Genomic DNA, 17868 nt, shown 5'->3' with positions numbered 1-17868 from the left:
TGGCTGGGTAAGGCTCCCCCACATGACTCCTGGTATGAAACTTTGAATTTTATTACTGTGTACCTGTATGCAGATCTATAGCATTTTGCTATAATTAATATGACTTCCATATATTTTATATATATTTTTGTGGCTTTGTACATTTTACTTTTTCATTTTTATACTGAAGTATCTACAATAAATAGGAATTTTTAAATTCAAAGCTTGTATCATTGCTTGGGGTGGCGTTAAATTGCATAATGTATTTTCCAGTGAAATACAAAATCTAAAAATTTAGCCACTTATCACAGCAAATGACCACTTCAATATAACATTTTAGTAAGTATTATGTAGCCAGCTAGATTTATTGTTTTATATGCCTTTTGACTAATTGACTGTGTAGCCTGTATTTTAATCTCTGTTTTGAACTTTTCTATTAATAAAGCTTTTTTGAGCTTTATGATGTTTGAGTTTACTGGCCTAACCCAGTGATTTCGGTTACCTGACGGGTATACTACTGGGGACAGTTGTCATTGGCCTTACCGCGTAAGAGGGCATCTTGGTGTCAGGCCCTCTTTCCACAGCTCTAAGCAGCCTGTCTGACTGTTTTAGTTTCGATTCCACTAGGTGCCTCTCAAGGCCGAACGTGCTAACTGCTGAATTCCTGTTCCAGTGCTATCTCCCATGGGAACGACTCCTCGGTAGAAGGGGGGGCCCGCCTTGACCTGTTGTGACTAATATTTTCCGTTATAGGCCTACCCCGTGCTCCCAGTTGCCATTCGTGCCAATGTACCTGTAAGCTCTGCATACCTGTATGTTTTCCATTAAATCAGCTCTCTTTTGGACTCTTTGTCTCTGGATGCTGTTTGTGGGATTAGCACGGGACAAGTGCTTACATTTTGGCACGAATCTCTTCTCTATTTTTCCCTGCCTGGCTGGAGCCCTGGAGGGTTCACCGGGCCCTCGGATTGGAGCAAAGGATGTGCTCTCCGAGTGAATTGCCTGTGGCTGGAACCCTGGAGGGTTCGCCTAGGCGCCAGATGGGAGCAGAAGCGACGCTCCCCGGGTAGAGGGTTTCTGGCCGAAACCCTGGAGGGTCCTGAACCTTGGTACCCTCCGTTGGAACCGTTGGACGAGTACCCCGACAACCCTTCTTTGCTAGATGACGTTCTTGCTGAGGCGCTGCGGACGGATGCGGAGATCAATCGCCTGATTGTACTCCTTCAAGCTCAGTGGCATCATCTAGCTAACACGACCCCCTGGACGGACCCCGACGCAGATCAAAGTGCCCAGCACGAACTCCACGTACTGGACGGCTTGGTTGAGGAAGTTCGACTGGCGCAGTAGGATGTAGTGACTTTGACCCGTTTGCTAGCGGGGTTAACTTTACGTGAAGAACAACAAGAACTGGTAGCGGCCCCGTTCCGCCCCGATCCATGGCGGGATCACGGGCGGAGGAGACTCCGGCTTCAACCGCTCCTGATCCCAACTTGTGCTTGAAAGAAGCACGGGATGTAGCGGCCCGAACAGCCTTACTGTTCGCGGGACTGACCTCGACTACAGCCACGGTGGCTGACCTCACAAAACTTTTAACCCCTGAGTTTGGAACAGACGCTGCTGCTCTGGCAGTTCGGGTTCAACCGTTATTGGACCTAACAGATTCCTCTGAACTCCTTCTGCTTTTGGAGAACGAAGCTCTCCCGATCGTCACTACGGCGATTGCCGCCAAGCTCGAGGCCGACCAAGTGCTCGCAGACCGACAGCGGGCCAAGGAACAGTTGCGGGCTGCGGATGCGGCGGCGGCTCAGGCGCCGGCTGCGCAAGAAGAGGAGCAACGTCTTGCAGCTGTTCGAGCCCGCACGCTCATGGACGTACGTCCCAAAGACAGCACTGACTTTGGATTTCTCCCCTCATTTTCTCTGAGTTTTGGTCCATCTCGCGACACGCAGTGCGCACGTCAGCGTGCAGGTCGCTTCACTGAGCCGGACTTCTCAGATGAGGAAGACCTGTATGGTGAGGAACCCCACTGGGCTACTGGTCTCCGGGTCAGCCAGTCCCGACGCACGGGGGGAGCTGGAGACGAAATGCGTCTCATGCGGGGCCAAAACCGGGACTTGAATGATCGTGTGGCCTGCCTGCAGGAGCAAATGGAACAATTGCTTCGAGAAAATGAACGTTTGCAACAAGCTCTAACCACCCCAGCCCAACCGGTGCCAGCTCAGCCAGTTTTGCCGGCCCCCAGAGCCCCGGTTGTGCCGGCCCCCGGAGCCCCGGTTGTGCCGGCCCCCGGAGCCCGGTTTTGCCGCCTCCAGGGCAACCGCCTGCGCCCCTGCCCATACAGTGGAAACAGCCTCGGTTGAGAGTGACCTACGACGGCTCGGTTGAAGCCCTACCATGTTTCCTACACCACGTGGACAGTTATATGCGGGAACATGGACAACACTTCCCTACCGAAGACAGCTGGGTGCGCTTCGCTGCCTCCTTCTTGACTGGAAAAGCTGCTGACTGGATGGTCCTCCAGTTTGACACTCGGACCCGATCCATACGCTCGCTCAACGAGTTCATGCGAGCATTACGGCGCCGCTTTGAGGACCCTTTCCTGAGAGAAAAGGTCAAGGCAGCCCTCCTGCAACTTCAACAAGGCTCTACGCCGGTGCGGGAATTCGCAGACGAATTCCAACGACTCACCAGTAAAATTGTGGACTGGACCAAGGCTACCCGAGTACATTATTTCCGGGAAGCCTTACATCCTGAGATATTGAACTGGGCTTATATGCAACGAGACCCAGAAACACTTGAAGAATGGATTTTATTAGCCGAGGAAGTGGAGAATCGTCGCCAATTCATTTCGCTAGCCCGCCGTCGAGTCAGGGAGGGGGGCAACCAAAAGCCCCCGACCAAAGCCGCAGCTCCTACACTGCGGAGACTTGCTCTACCCTCGCAAGACCGTATGTCTCGGTTTCAGAGGGGAGCCTGTCTTGTTTGTGGAACCATGGGCCACTTTGCAGCCGCCTGCCTGCTTCGGCCAGACCGGTTGGTCCCTTCTCGGCAGGAGGGACCGCCCCAGAATCGGGGGCAACCTCAGCACAGAGGCACCGTGGCCAACTGTAGCACTACTCCTGAACGGACCGCGCCATCAGCTCTCCACTTCGGAGAAGCGCCCCACAATCCTGCACCAGCAAACCCATCGGGGTCCCGGATTACAAGTGCCCCACTTGGGGACAACTCGCCATCTTCGGATGAAGACAGAGACTGGGACTCTCCTGCTTTGACTCTCGAATCTCCTCTGGATCTGTCAAAAAACGGGCAAGGTCTGCAGTGAGTGGAGCGACACCGCAGACCCTCGCAGATGTTCCTGCAAAAGCCAAAGCTCCAGTGAAGGTGAGTGAGGTCGAAGAGACTGTGTATGTGGACGTAGTATTGCAACGCCATAAAGGGCCCCCCCAGTTACCAGTTAAAGCTCTCATAGACTCTGGGTGTGCCCGCTCCCTCATCAACGAAACCACTTTCCAAGCGCTCAAAGCTAAGTCAGTGCCCCTGCCTGCTCCCATCCAGTTCGCCCAGATGGATGGCAGCGACTTTAAAGGGGGTCCAGTGGATCGTCGCACTCGCAGGTTGGCAATGGGCATTGGCCACCACTGGGAACAAATTGACTTCACCATAGCCCCTATCAGATACGACGTGGTATTGGGAATTAACTGGCTTAAAGCAAGAGCTGAAAAACGCCCTAGGACAGACACACAAAGTGAAACTACCTAAAAGGGAAGTATACAAATGTTAATTGAGCTAATGTGTAATATGTAAGAGAATTCAGGAGAGGGAGGAGATGCGTGTTCCCCAAGGAGAGGAGAGAGGGGATGCCTTTTTATCCCCAGTTGGCTTCTCTACCACAGGGTGGGAAGGGAAAGGGAAGGGGTGGGTTAGCAAACTATATAAAATATCCTCAGCCACGGAGCCTTCAGTCTCAAAGTAATAAGGAATATGGATAGGTTAATAAGATTACTTACACTGAATGTCAATGGGGTTATATCACGGTTATACCTGAAGATCAAAGGGTGGAAAGTGTGTGTGGGGGAGGGCTATGGAGGGGCGAGCAATTGTCTCACCATATCCACACCCCGAACTCTAAAGTCACCCCCAGCCAAGTGCAATTTCTATTTCATTCATGGAGGGATTTCAAAAAATATTTTTTCCAATGAATGAACTTGAGGGAGTTCACATATTTGACAGTGTGATCCCAACATCTGGCACTGACATTTTTGAAAATAACACTAAGCTAATTTCAAAATTCTTCTTTCTTTATGACACAGCAGTTAAGTATGTAAAAGAATAGTGAACATGTACCAGTTCTGGCCTGTTTTTGAACTTCTGTCTAGGCCATCCCATAAAGATGCATAGACTTGCAGCTGCACTCTGCCTTGGTGTTTCTTTTCAGGAGTTTCTTGCAGCCCTCGAATATTAATGTGCTGCTTTATTAAAAGGCCGGAGTCCTTCTGAGGGGGGGCGACCGGCAGCTTCAGGCCCTCCGACCACTCTGGGACGATTCATAGAACATCCACTGCAAACATTCACAACCACCATCACAATACAGACTAATAGCCAATTAATAACTAACACAATTCCCCCCTTCCAGTAATCAGTATAATAAATTTTCATACCTAGAATATTAATGCATAGTTTTAGAACAGAAATCAAATCAAATGAATGGATAAAAATAAATTTTAAAAGCTGAGGTCCTTCTGAGGTAAGCTACCTGCAGCTTCAGGCCCTCCAAGTACTCTGGGGAAATTATGCTTTCCCCCCCTTCTATGGAGTACCCAATTTCTTAGAACCCCCCCTTTTGCCACAAAGAATCCATTGTTTGTGTGCGGAGAGAGGAATCAGTCTCTTTAGAATAAGATGGTATAAAATCCATCTGTGCACCGGATTTGGAGACCAAGGAGCAGAGCTCTGTAAAGCTCATCGTATCCTGGCTTGGGGGGGTTGGCGTCAAGGAGTGCCCACTGTCTCCATGGTCCCTCCTACTTTGTCCTTTTTCTTCACCTGAAATAATGTTCAATGAATTTCCATCTTCCATGGCTCCTGGAGGGGGAAGAGCATGGGGACGTCTCCTCTGCTGGGGAGGTCTGGGGTGGGGTCGGGGTGATGATCCTTTTCTTTCAATTCGCAAACTCTTCTGCATATCTAGGAAGACCACACACACACACACACACACATCGTATTCTGGTGCCTTTCAAAGAGGAATTGGACCAAAAAGATTATAGAAATGCCATACCTCAGTTGAAGTTGGGTACAAAAGAGGATTGGGTAAAATTCTGATCTAGATGCATTGAAACGGACCCTCGTGAAATCATATGATTTTTATAAAAGAAAACCACTGTCATCATGCCTTTGTTTAAAGGCAGCACCACAAAAATCACGCATTACACTGCTTCATGCTGCTGTGATCGTGCAAAAACATAATCCCAAAGCACCGGTCCTCATGGATCCGTCTGATTTTTGTGTCAGGTCGCCCTAAAATCACCAACAAATCAGCAACATCCACTGCTTTGTGGCACTGTTATGGCACAAAAGCATGGTTCCAAAACATAGACCCTCATACATCTTCAGGGCTTTTGCACTGGGTTAACTCAAATCACATAGGATGCCCATATCCACAGATTGCACCAAAACAAACAAACCACACATGGATCCAGTGCTTTGTGGCAACCCTACGGTGCAAAAAAAGAGTTAGAAATCACAGATCCTAATGGATACTCACTATTCTTTTATTGAACCACTCCGGATGTACTATCATAATACATATCATATTCATAGCCACAAATTAGAAGCTAAAACTAGACTGTCTGGCTCAAGGGGGCTGGTGGGAGATTCCATCCCGGAACTCGGCTGCTACAAATGTTCCTTTGCATTAAGGAAAACTCCTTGGACATTGAAAGCTAGAACTGCAAGGAGAAAGGTTGTGCCCACTGTCTCTGCTTGTGTGAATCAGGTCAGAAAGATTAATGTGTCCTAGGTGTGTCAGGTGGGGGCCTTGTCTCTCTTCTTCCCTCCAGCACATGGCACTCCTGACCATGAAGAGATCCTGCTACTGTGGTTCATAATCTCAGGGAGCCGGGAGAGAACCCTTCCCCCCTCACTGACAGCCAAAAGGAGGACAAAGTGGAGTGGAAGGGGGGGATGGGCTCTCCCTCACCTGTTTCCTAAATACTCATGGAGATGGCTGCGTTTCTCATGATCCAGAGGTGGAAGGAAGGAAAGGCCTGCTGATGCCAGGCTGGCCAGAAGCAGGAGGGGCAGAAGAGGAGGGGGCTCCCCTAAACTTCCTGCCCCTCCTGAGCTTTGACCCATCAGCCCCCTCCCCAAAGGGGCTAGAAGGTCCCTTGAGTATTCACATTTCCTGTGTGTGTGTGTGTGTGTCTTAATTCCTGAACTCTTCCTTCTTTGGGGATGTCTTTGGGGGTTACCGCACTTTGTAATCCCAGCGATGTATTAAGAGTTTGAAAATGTTATAGAAAACATCGGTATGGGGCTGTATTTGGGGAGGGGGAGAAATGTCGGGCCAGGGTCTGCTATGCAAGAGCCAAAGCAAAGAGAAAGGAAGGGGGTATCACTGGGGAGGTCTGGGGTGGGGTCGGGGTGATTATCCTTTCCAGAGCACTATTGAGTGCCTGTGTACATAAGCAGGTAATGGTTTCTTCCCTCTAGCCACGAGACGCGTGTAGATAAATGCGTGTCAAGAACCACCACCACCCCTCTCTGTCTTCTCTTGCATTCAATTCATTCAGCAGTCTGCATAAGCACAACATCACACAACGTTGCAACTTTGGAAACACAGCCTTTTTCTCTACAGCTAGCTCATTGTCTGGGTGGGGGAAAGGAACATTCATGTCTCAGCTAAAAGAACTGGTTTAAGGCAGCAGCATACTGTTAAGGATGAGAGCATGAGAACATTATGAAAGTATCAAATTAATATTCATTGTCAAGAAATGTATAAAAGCCGCTGAATACTGAACAGCAGGGTGATTAATAATGTGATTCGCCATGTAGTGGCCGGGGAACTTGAACCCGGTCTGTAGTGCTAAACCGGTATTATTTGAACAGTAAAGCTATTTAAAAAGACTTGCTGGTCTCCAGTGCGCTATCTGTAATCAGATCAATCTGGATAGCGTTTTCCAGGCACAACAATTGCTTCAGGGTCTGCCGCCCCTGGATTTTGTCTAAAGAAGCATTTTCTTAGTTCCGTGTTCAACACTTCATTTCCAGGCACGTGGAGGCCTGGTGTGGACTGGAACCACAGCAGACAAGGAGCCTTACGCCTCCCACATGGTTTGCCTGATCCAGTGTAGATCCGTGTAAGCCAGTGTGATGTCCTGGTCAAGAATGATGGACTAGTATGTGAAGGCCCCAGGTTCGGATCCCCACCCAGGCCATGGAATGCTCGCTGGGTGACCTTGGGCCGGTCGCACCCTCCGCTTAACCGACCTCACAGGGTTGTCGTGGGGATAAAATGGAGGAGAAAATAAAGTCCCAGAGCAGAAAGGGGCCTCCCTTACCAGCCCCCCTCCTCCTCGGGGGCTCCAAGAAGCCCAGTGAATCTGTGCCGGGGAACAGGTGGGCTGGACCCTTCTTGGGGAGAGGCTTTGGGGGAGGAGCAATTCCTTCCCTGTCTTTCTCCTTCATGAACCTCCCCTCGCCAATGCAAAGCCCGTGTTGCAGAGGGGACGGGGGGGGGGGCTGGGCTGAGCTTCGCATCCCCGACGGAGGAGCCGCGCTGCTGGCTGCCTCCGCCCCGCAGAGAGTAAGGCCAGTGAGTCGAAAACCCTAGAGCGGCCACTTCCTCCTCCTCACGCGGAGGGCGCGCTTGGGGAAGCGGCCTTTGCGGTTCTGACGCGGGCAGCGGCTCCTTCCGGGTCAGTCGTGGCGGGTGGGGGGAGAGGGGGAAATGTGGGGCGGGCGGAAGGGGAGGGGAGAGGCGGGGGGGGCGGGTCTGCTTCCTTTGGGTCTCCTCTTTTCTCCCTCCTGTTTGCATGAGGGGGGTGGGGGGCGTCGCAGCCCCTTTCCTGCCTCGAGGAGGCCCCGCGAGTGATCCAGGTCTGCAGGGGGGGTCGGTGGGGGGATGAAGGGGCGCCGAGTCCGGGTGGGTCATCATGGGGGGGGGCGTGTGGGGGGAGGTGTTGTGTTGCCTGGCAGAGTGGGTGGGTGGGCAGACGAGGAAAGGCAGGGGGAGAGAGGGGGCTGGATGGGGGGGGAGGGGTTGGAGTCAGACCCCCCCCCTTTGCAGGTTCTCTCCAGAGAGGCTGTTTCGAGGGAAGGAATCTGGCCTCTGGGGGCTGGAGGGGGGGGGAGATAAAGGCCGCCTGGCATATGCAGCCTGTTTGGGAATGAGGGGCGTTCAGAGGGGGCCGAGCCCGCCATCCCCTTTCACTCCGGAGGGCCGAGCCCCGAGCAGAGAGGTCCGAGGGGACCAGAAGAGCCTCTCCGGAGTGGGTGTGTGTGTGCAGAAGACCCCGGAGGGGTGAAAGGGAGACTGAGGGTGTCCACAGCCCCAAAGAGGCATTTCTATAATCTTTTTGGTCCGGTTCCTCTTTGAAAGGCACCAAAATACGGTGGGGGTGGAGGTGGGGGGTCTTCCTAGATATTCAGAAGAGTTTGGGAATTGAAAGAAAAGGATCCTCACCCCGACCCCACCCCAGACCTCCCCAGCAGAGGGGCCTGAGCGTGCTTTCCCCCCTCCAGGAGCCAGGGAAGATGGAAATTCATTGAACATTATTTCAGGGGAAGAAAAAGGACAAAGTAGGAGGGGCCGTGGAGACAGTGGGCACCCCCTGACACCAACCCCCCCAAGCCAGGATACGATGAGCTTTCCAGAGCTCTGCTCCCTGGTCTCCAAATCAGGTGCACAGATGGATTGTATAGCATCTTATTCTAAAGAGACCGATTCCTCTCTCCGCACACAAACAATGGATTCTTTGTGGCAAAAGGGGGGGGGGTTCTAAGAAATTGGGTACTCCATAAAGGGTTGGGGGAAGCATAATTTTCCCAGAGTACTTGGAGGGCCTGAAGCTGCGGGTAGCTTACCTCAGAAGGACCTCAGCTTTTAAAATTTACTTTTATCCATTCATTTGATTTGATTTCTGTTCTAAAACTATACATTAATATTCTAGGTATGAAAATTTATTATACTGATTACTGGAAGGGGGAATTGTGTTAGTTATTACCGTAATTGGCTATTAGTCTGTATTGTGATGGTGGTTGTGAATGTTTGCAGTGGATGTTCTATGAATCTTCCCAGAGTGGTCGGAGGGCCTGAAGCTGCCGGTCGCTCCCCTCCCCCCCTCAGAAGGACTCCGGCCTTTTAATAAAGCAGCACATTAATATTCAAGGGCTGCAAGAAACTCCTGAAAAGAAACACCAAGGCAGAATGCAGCTGCAAGTCTATGCATCTTTATGGGATGGCCTAGACAGAAGGCGAAAAACAGGCCAGAACTGGTACATGTTCATTATTCTTTTACATACTGTATATACTCGCGTATAAGCCGAGTTTTTCAGCCCAAAAAAAGGGCTGAAAAAAGCCAACTCCGCTTATACGCGGGTCAATACGGTAGGGGAGGGAGGGGGAACTTACTGCCACCACCGCTGACCCACGCGCCTTCCCTGCTGCCTGGGAGCGGCCAGCGGGGCCTTCCTGAGCGCAGGCAGGGCCCCGCAGCCGCCCTCGCCACCGGCCCGAGCGCCTTCCCTGTGGCCTGGGAGTAGCCAGCGGGGCCTTCCTGCGCGCAGGCAGGCCCCGCGGCCGTCCCCGCCACCAGCCCATGCGCCTTTTCTGCGGCCTAGGAGCGGCCAGTGGGGCCTTCCTGCGCACTTAGTGGCCATCCGAAGCCCCTAGAACAGCCTGAACAATAATCAGACGCAAGCTTGTAGCATCTTTAAAGAGCTAGAGGCAGTTGCCTTTCCCAAAGAACCCAACAGGCAAAACTTTAAAACGGTTAGTATGTACTATGTGTGTGTTCAGTGCCGTCAAGTTGTTTCCGACTCATGGCGACCCTATGAATCAATGTCCTCCAAAATATAGCAAAATGATATTACAAACCACAAGTGGAACTTGGGTTCTGATCCACTATGTTTCTCCATTCTCTTTTGTTTTCTTTCTCGCCGATTGCTATCTGTCTCTACCCTGCAGAGAGAAGCCTCTCTTTGTAGCCAAGTGAGTAAAGGCATATTTCACAGTCAGAGGTGACCCAATAGAAGGAGATGGAAGAGCAGGACCCGGAAGGACCTGGCAAGAGATCAAGAAAAGGCCCCCAGCCCTTCCAAGCTGGGAGTGGCACGGAATTCTGGGAAAAAGCTGAGCCAGAGACCTGGGATCAGGAGCCTCTGAACTCAGAAGTACATTGCCGACGCTTCCGGCAGTTCCGCTACTGTGAGGCTGATGGGCCGCGAGAGGTTTGCAGCCAGCTCCATGGACTTTGCAACCACTGGCTGAAGCCAGAGAGAGACACCAAGAAGCAGATCGTGGACCTGGTGATCCTGGAGCAGTTCCTAAGCCTCCTGCCCCAGGAAATGCACCGCTGGGTCAGAGGATGCGGGCCGGAGACCAGTTCCCAGGCGGTGGCCCTGGCTGAAGGCTTCCTCCTGAGTCAGGCAGAGGAGAAGAGGCAGGCTGAACAGGTGAGGGGTTTTCTTTCCATGTATTCCAATTCAAACAATGATATCCAACCATCTCCTAAAACTTCCCTGTCTGATATTTGTTCAAGTGTTAATTATCCAAACGGGAGATTTAAGAAAATGCTTCAGCAGCCACTTCTAGGGAATTTTTTAATCCCTCCAGATAATTCACGAGGGTTGAAGGAAAACCTTGCCAGGTCTGCTGTTAGAAAGGTGTGGAGACTGGGAGTTGGGCACGATCCATTTCTTGGGGTCTTCCATTACTTCTCTTACCCCCCTCCTTCGTTGCTGTTTCAGAGGTGGGGTCCATCCGTGAAGATGGAAGCTGAGTTCTGTGAGATGGAAAGAGCTCTGTTGGAGGAAGGGCAGCAGGCCCAGGAGCATTGCCGAGATGCCCTCTTACGCGGTAAGGACTATGACAACTGACCCCCAGTAGTATACCCGTCAGGTAACCGAAATCACTGGGTTAGGCCAGTAAACTCAAAAATCATAAAGCTTTAAAAAAGCTTTATTAATAGAAAAGTTCAAAACAGAGATTAAAATACAGGCTTCATAGTCAATTAGGCAAAAGGCATATAAAGCAATAAATCTATCTGGCTACATTATACTTACTAAAATGTTATAGTGAAGTGGTCATTTGCTGTAATAAGTGGCTAAATTTTTAGATTTTGTATTTCACTGGAAAATACATTCTGCAATTTAACTTGCCACCCCAAGCAATGATACAAACTTTGAATTTTAAAAATTCCTAGCTATTGTAGATACTTTAGTATAAAAATGAAAAAGTACAATGTACAAAGCCACAAAAATATATGTAAAATATGTGGAAGTCATATTAGTTATAGCAAAATGGTATAGATCTGGATACAGGTACACAGTAATAAAATATATAAAGGGTTGTTTACCAGTAAAACCAGTAAAATATTGTTTTGGGGAAGTTATAATGTTGTTATACATGAGAGACATATTCTCACAAATCAAAAGACAAAATAATTTTTCGCCTGCCCGGGAGTGCAGAGGCGGCCGCATGATGCCTGGTGTGACTGTAAAAGACATGAACCAGCAGGCGTTTGTGAGGGCCCTTGCTGCCTTCCTCAAAAAGTCAGATAAACTGAAAGTACCAGAATGGGTAGACACTGTCAAACTAGCCAAGCACAAAGAACTGGCTTCCCTACGATGAGATCTGGTTCGACACTCGAGCTGCATCCATGGCTCGGCACCTGTACCTTCTTGGCGGTGCTGGAGTTGGCTCCATGACCAAGATCTATGGGGGCCGCCAGCGCAACGGCGTGATGCCCAGCCACTTCAGCCGGGGCTCCAAGAGCATTGCCAGGAGGGTCCTTCAGGCTCTGGAGGGGCTCAAGATGGTGGAGAAAGACCAGGATGGAGGTCGCAAACTTAGTCCACAGGGGCAGAGAGATCTGGACAGGATTGCTGGGCAGGTGGCAGCCGCAAGCAAGAAACATTAAAATGAGCTTCAGTTAAAAAATAAAATTCTTTATTTACTGGGTGTGGGGGATACATAAAATAATTAATCAGACAAAATTTCCCATGACAAACTTTAATCTTTAAACTTTGACCCCCATGTCAGATGGACAGATGACGTATGAAATTCATATATCAAAATACATTCTCAAAATAAAATTTCCACTTCACACATCCATCTTCAAAGTCTATTGACCAGGAAGACTAAAGAAGTCATTAAATTTGCATAGAATGCATTTCCATATACTTTGAAGGCCAAACAAAATCACATACGTAAGGAAATCTCCTTTCTATTCCCTTTGTGTGGGGGGAAGGATAAGAGAGTTTTAAAAGGTCACTTTGAACTATTTTTTCTCTGTACTTTCATATCAGCAAACCACAAGCCTGTCTGGCCCCGGTTCTCAAGCCTCTGAGGGCGGTTCGACGGTGGAATGCGCCGCCTCGGAGGGTGGTGGAGTCCCTATCTTTGGAGGTCTTTAAGCAGAGGCTGGATGGCCATTTGTTGGGAGTGCTTTGATTGTGGGATCCTGCATTGTGGAGGGAGGGTTGGGGTCACTGGGGATATGGGAGGGGGGTAGTTGTTAGTTTCCTGCATTGTGCAGGGGGTTGGACTCGATGACCCTGGTGGTCCCTTCCAACACTGATTCTGTGATTCTATTCTATGATTCCTGCTGACTGCACTATGTGATATTCTCTCTTCATCTCTCTCTAAGCATCCTTTTCCATCCATTCACATATCCCAGTTTTATTGTCTTATTCATAAAAATCCAAAGAATCCATTCAAACCTATGTTGAAGTTTGTCAATATACTTTGAACACTAAATATATTGAAAACCATAACGACAAAGTTGCTGATCTTAAAAGCTATAAAGATGTTGTTTCAGTTGACAGAGTGACATGCTGAAATTGAAGCATGGGGAAAGAGTGAGAACAGAGTAATTTGCTGAGTGCTGAATCTTAGAGACACAAAATGGAGAAGAGTGATGTAGCAAAGAACAAAATGGTTCTTCTGTCTTCACAAGGACTCATTGTGCCTGGATGGGATTGGTTGTACCCAGTGAATTTCATGGGTAGAGAGTTCTGGTCAGGAAAAAAAGAAAATAAATGCTTCTCCACCCAAGTTTTGGCACTCAAAGCGATGCCTTTAAAAGAGGATTAGACAAATTCATATTCATATCCCACCTTTGCATTAGAGGGACTCAACGTGGCTCAGACGTAAAGATAGACAAATCTGCGCTGAGCTCTTCAGTCTTGCGAATAAATGGAGCCTGCATGTTCTGGGCAGTAAAGCTCTGCCAACCAGTTGCTAGGAGCCAGTAATAGGGGGAGAATGTGTTTTGTGCTCGTGCTTAGTGGGGCATCTGACATGCCGCTACAGGAAATAGGATGATGGACTAGGGATGCCGGGCTTTGGAGTAGCATGATCAGCAGCTTTGGGGAGGGGCTTAGGGAAGATGTAATGTCACATTGTTGTTTCCTCTGGCTGAAACCCCAGATGTGACATTAGTTGGTCAGTAGACATTCCAGTTAAGACATTCCAGTTAAGACATTCCAGTTATTCTCTGGAGCTCGCCTTTAAAATATTGAAATAGCAATAAAAAGGAGTTTAGTTCAAGAAGTTGCTTCTCTTCCTTATAAGACTTCTCTGTTAAGGTCCCATGCTTGTCAATCAGACATACTTCCCAGAGAGATAGCCCTCAGATAACCGTGCAGAGACCCTTTCCCTCTAATCCAGCAGAGATGCTGCCATGTATTTGAGCTCCAGCATTCACAGGAAAGGTTTAAAGTATCACAGGAGTCTGAAATGTTGCAGCAGCATTTAGAGCCCATCGAGGTTGATAGGTACTTTTTGTTTCTCTTCCGCCTCTCCTACAACTTACTACAAAGTGTTACAGTTTTTTGAAGCACGATTCAAACAATCAAACAAAAGAGGGAGTTGAGGCTAATACCCTTTCTTCCACTTTTCTCTCCCTTGCAGGCATTGAAGAAACATATTTGATTCATTTTGTTTGCGAAGGTGTGGAAACAGCTGTTGCACCTCCAGTCCAGGTAAGCAAGATTAGCAGGGGACACCCCGGGTCCCCCCTCCTTTCTCAAGGGGGCTTTTCTCCTGCAGTTATTTTTAAGGGGCCCAGGCAGGAGGCTAAGAACACCAGTCTTTTTACACATTGCAAGCTACCCTCCCAGAACATCACCTTCCAAAATGCCATCTCAGCTTGCCATGATCTCTGACAAGGGAATCTGTTTTTTCCTTCAGTCTCCAGTTTCCTTTGAGGAGGTGACCGTACATTTCACTGAGGCAGAGTGGGCCATGCTAGATCCAGACCAAAAAGCTCTCTACAGGGAAGTCATGATGGAGAACTATGAGAGCATGGCCTCTCTTGGTAAGGTGCCAAAGGTGCAAATTGCTGTCATTAGGATTGTGCCATTGGGCTTATGTGGGAATCAAAATCTTGAACGCCAATATGTTGAAGCCTGCCCTGTTATTTGATCCCTTTTGGGAGCCACAAGGTGGTGGGGTGGCATTGATATTTAGCATGCCTGGGTAGAATGCCCCAAGCGGCCTGACTGGCCCAGGGGCAAAAGCGGCCTGTGATGTGGCCATCTCCCACGCCATAGAGGGTATCCTGGCAGAGGCCAATGAGGGACTGAGAGGCTCTCAGGAAGACTCTGGAAGGGGCCCCATCCTAATTTCTCAGTTTCCAACGTTTGCAATGCACTTATCCCCCAGATGGGATTACTGTTATCCCCTCTGACTGTTTGTGGAATGCAGCCTTCCCCGTTATACTGGTTGGGATTGTGGGCTTTAATCTTGACCAGGTTGCCATTCTTCCATTCCCTTTCTCTCTCCCCCCCCCCCACACCCCCGCAGACTCTAGTCTGGGAAAAGAGTTCAATTCTCCACTCCTCCACACGAGGCCAGCTAGGTGAACGTAGGACAGTCACATTCACTCAGAACTCTCTCAGTCCCACCACCTCACAAGGTGTCTGTTGTGGAGAGGGGAAAGGAATGTGATTTGTACGTTGCTTTGAGTTTAGGGTAGAGAAAAGCCGGGTATAAAAGCCTCTTCTTTGTCTCTTCTATTTAGTCACAGGCACAGATCAATTGCATGACAATTCAAATGTGAACTGTAGGGGAATGATTTTTTGCCACTGTAAGGGAGAAGAGTACACATGGAGAGGGATAAGAAGACTATAAAGGCTGCTCACCTGGGGGCTTGGCTTGTGATAATGTGTGACCAGCTGCTCTGTTGGGGGGAAAGAAAGTCTGATAAAGGAAATGCAGACCCATTAATGAGCAGTGCCTGATGGCTTGCTTGGCTTCTTGCATAGGTGCTTACTGGACATCTTTCTTTATTCCAGCAGCACATATAGAGGAGATGGTAGGGGGATTTCAGGGGTTCTGTTTGGGGGAAAAAACCAGAATGAAGACTCTAAAGAAAATGTCGAAGATGGAGAGGGGTATTCATGGCTATTAGAATGGATACTAGTCACGCTGCATATCCTCTCTAGTATCAGAGGAGCATGCCTATTTTGGGTGCAGTGGAACACAGACAGATATGGTGCTACTGCACTCATCTTGTTTGTGGCTTCCTAGAGGCACCTGGTTGGCCACTGTGTGAACAGACAGCTGGACTTGATGGGCCTTGGCCTGATCCAGCAGGGCCTTTCTTATGTTATGAGATTAACTACAAAGGCAGGAGGGAAACCACACAAACATAACAGGAGCCTCCATCCAAAGAAGGAGGCTTCCATGTAATCACAGTCGGAGAAGAAAGGTCAACCAAAACAAGAATCATTGTAGAAACTGCTCCAGGGAAAATGAAAATGAAAGTGTGGTTTTTGGAAAAATCTTGTAGTAGAAAAACTCCTGGACCAACTTACAAAGTTCTCAAAGAGACAGGATGTGGTCATGGGAGATTTTAATTACCCGGATACCTGCTGGAGGTTAAAGTAGTAGGCACCCTGGGTAGCAGTGACCATGTAATCTTGGAATTTATGATATTGGGGAAAGGAAAAACTGTATGTACTCAGACATATAGGTTGGACATCCGGAGAGCAAATTTTAACAAACTTAAACTTACGCTGGGTAGAATCCTATGGTCAGAAATACTTAAGGAGAAGGGAGTTCCAGAAGGGTGGGAGTTTCTTCAAAATGAAATGCTGAAGGCGCAATCACAAACCATTCCTATGAGAAGGAAAAATGGGAGGCGCCCAAAGAGGCCAGGGTGGCTCCATAAACAGCTTTTTAAAGATTTGAGAAATAAAAAAGACTAATTTGGGAAGTGGAAGGAGGGCTCATAACCAAAGAGGGATATAAACTTGTGCTTGTAGGGAGAGTGCTAGGAAAGCTATAGCTCAGTATGAGCTTATGCTAGCAAGTGATGCTGAACACAACCAAAAAAGGGTTATTTTCCTATGTACAGAGTAAGTAATAACAAGGACAAGATAAGCCCATTGCGTGGACCGGAAAGAGAAATTGTAACAGGAGATGAAGAGAAGGCATAACTCCTCAATTCCTACTTTTCCGCAGTCTTTTATTGCAAAAGAAGCAGTGCTCAACATGGCTTAAATAGAACCCATGATGAGGGAAGTGATTTGCAGCCAAGGATTGGCATTGGTAGTGCACAAACACCTGGTTTCTTTAACTGAAATGAAGTCCTCAGGGCCAGATGAATTGCATCCAAGGGTACTTAAAGAACTTGCAGATGTAATTTCTGAGCCTCTGTCCATCATTTTTGAAAAGTCTTGGCAAACAGGTGAGGTGCAAGAAGATTGGAGACGGGCAAATGTGGTCCCCATCTTCAAGAAGGGGAAAAAGGAAGATCTGGGTAACTACCGACCCATCAGCTTGACTTCTATACCAGGAAAGGTTTTCGAACATATCATCAAACAGTCAGTCCTAGAGCATTTAGAAAGGATGGATATGATCACTAAGAGCCAGCATGAGTTTCTCAAGAACATGCCAGACTAATCTTATCTTTTTTTTTTTTTTTTGAGAAATTTACTACCTTGCTGGACCAGGGAAATGCTGTAGACATAGTTTATCTAGATTTCAGTAAGGCTTTTGATAAGGTTCCACATAGTATTCTAGTTGAAAAATTGGGAAAATGTGGTTTAGGTCCTATTACAGTTAGGTGGATCTGTAATTGATTGACAGATCGCACCCAAAGAGTTCTAGTTCATGGTTCCTAATCCACTTGGAGAGAAGTGACTAGTGGATTTCCTCAGGGATCTGTGCTGGTCCCTGTGTTGTTCAACATCTTGATAAATGATTTGGATGAAGGAATAGAGGGGATGCTTATTAAATTTGCAGATGATACTAAATTGGGAGGGGTAGCAAATTCGGTGGAAGACAGAGGCAGGATACAGGATGATCTTGACAGGCTGGAGAATTGGGCTAAAACTAATGAAATGCACTTCAACAAAGACAAATGTAAAGTTCTGCATTTAGGTAGGAAAAATCAAATGCATAATTATAGGATTGGGGACACTGGTCTGAGCAGTAGTGTGTGCGAAAAGGATCTTGGGGTCTTAATAGACCAAACACTGAACGAGAGTCGGCAGTGTGATGTGGTAGCTAAAAAGGCAAATGGGATCCTGGGCAGTATCAATGGAAGTATAGTGTCCAGATCACGTGAAGTGATGCTATAGCATTACTTTGCTCTGGTTAGATCTCACCTAGAGTACTGTGTTTAGTTTTGGGAACCGCAATGTTAAAAAGATGTAGACAAG

At 48.4% G+C, this 17868-nt stretch overlaps 1 pseudogene; it reads left to right on the top strand.

The window, feature by feature from the left end:
• Window positions 1-11648: 11648 nt before the first annotated feature.
• LOC130488832 (40S ribosomal protein S19-like) lies at window positions 11649-12155 on the top strand (annotated as a pseudogene).
• Window positions 12156-17868: the final 5713 nt, after the last annotated feature.

Source organism: Euleptes europaea, chromosome 1 (assembly GCF_029931775.1).
Source record: "Euleptes europaea isolate rEulEur1 chromosome 1, rEulEur1.hap1, whole genome shotgun sequence".
Taxonomy (NCBI): Eukaryota; Metazoa; Chordata; class Lepidosauria; order Squamata; family Sphaerodactylidae; genus Euleptes; species Euleptes europaea.
The sequence above is the reverse complement of the archived record's forward strand: the minus strand, read 5'-3'. Positions and strand labels throughout refer to the sequence as shown.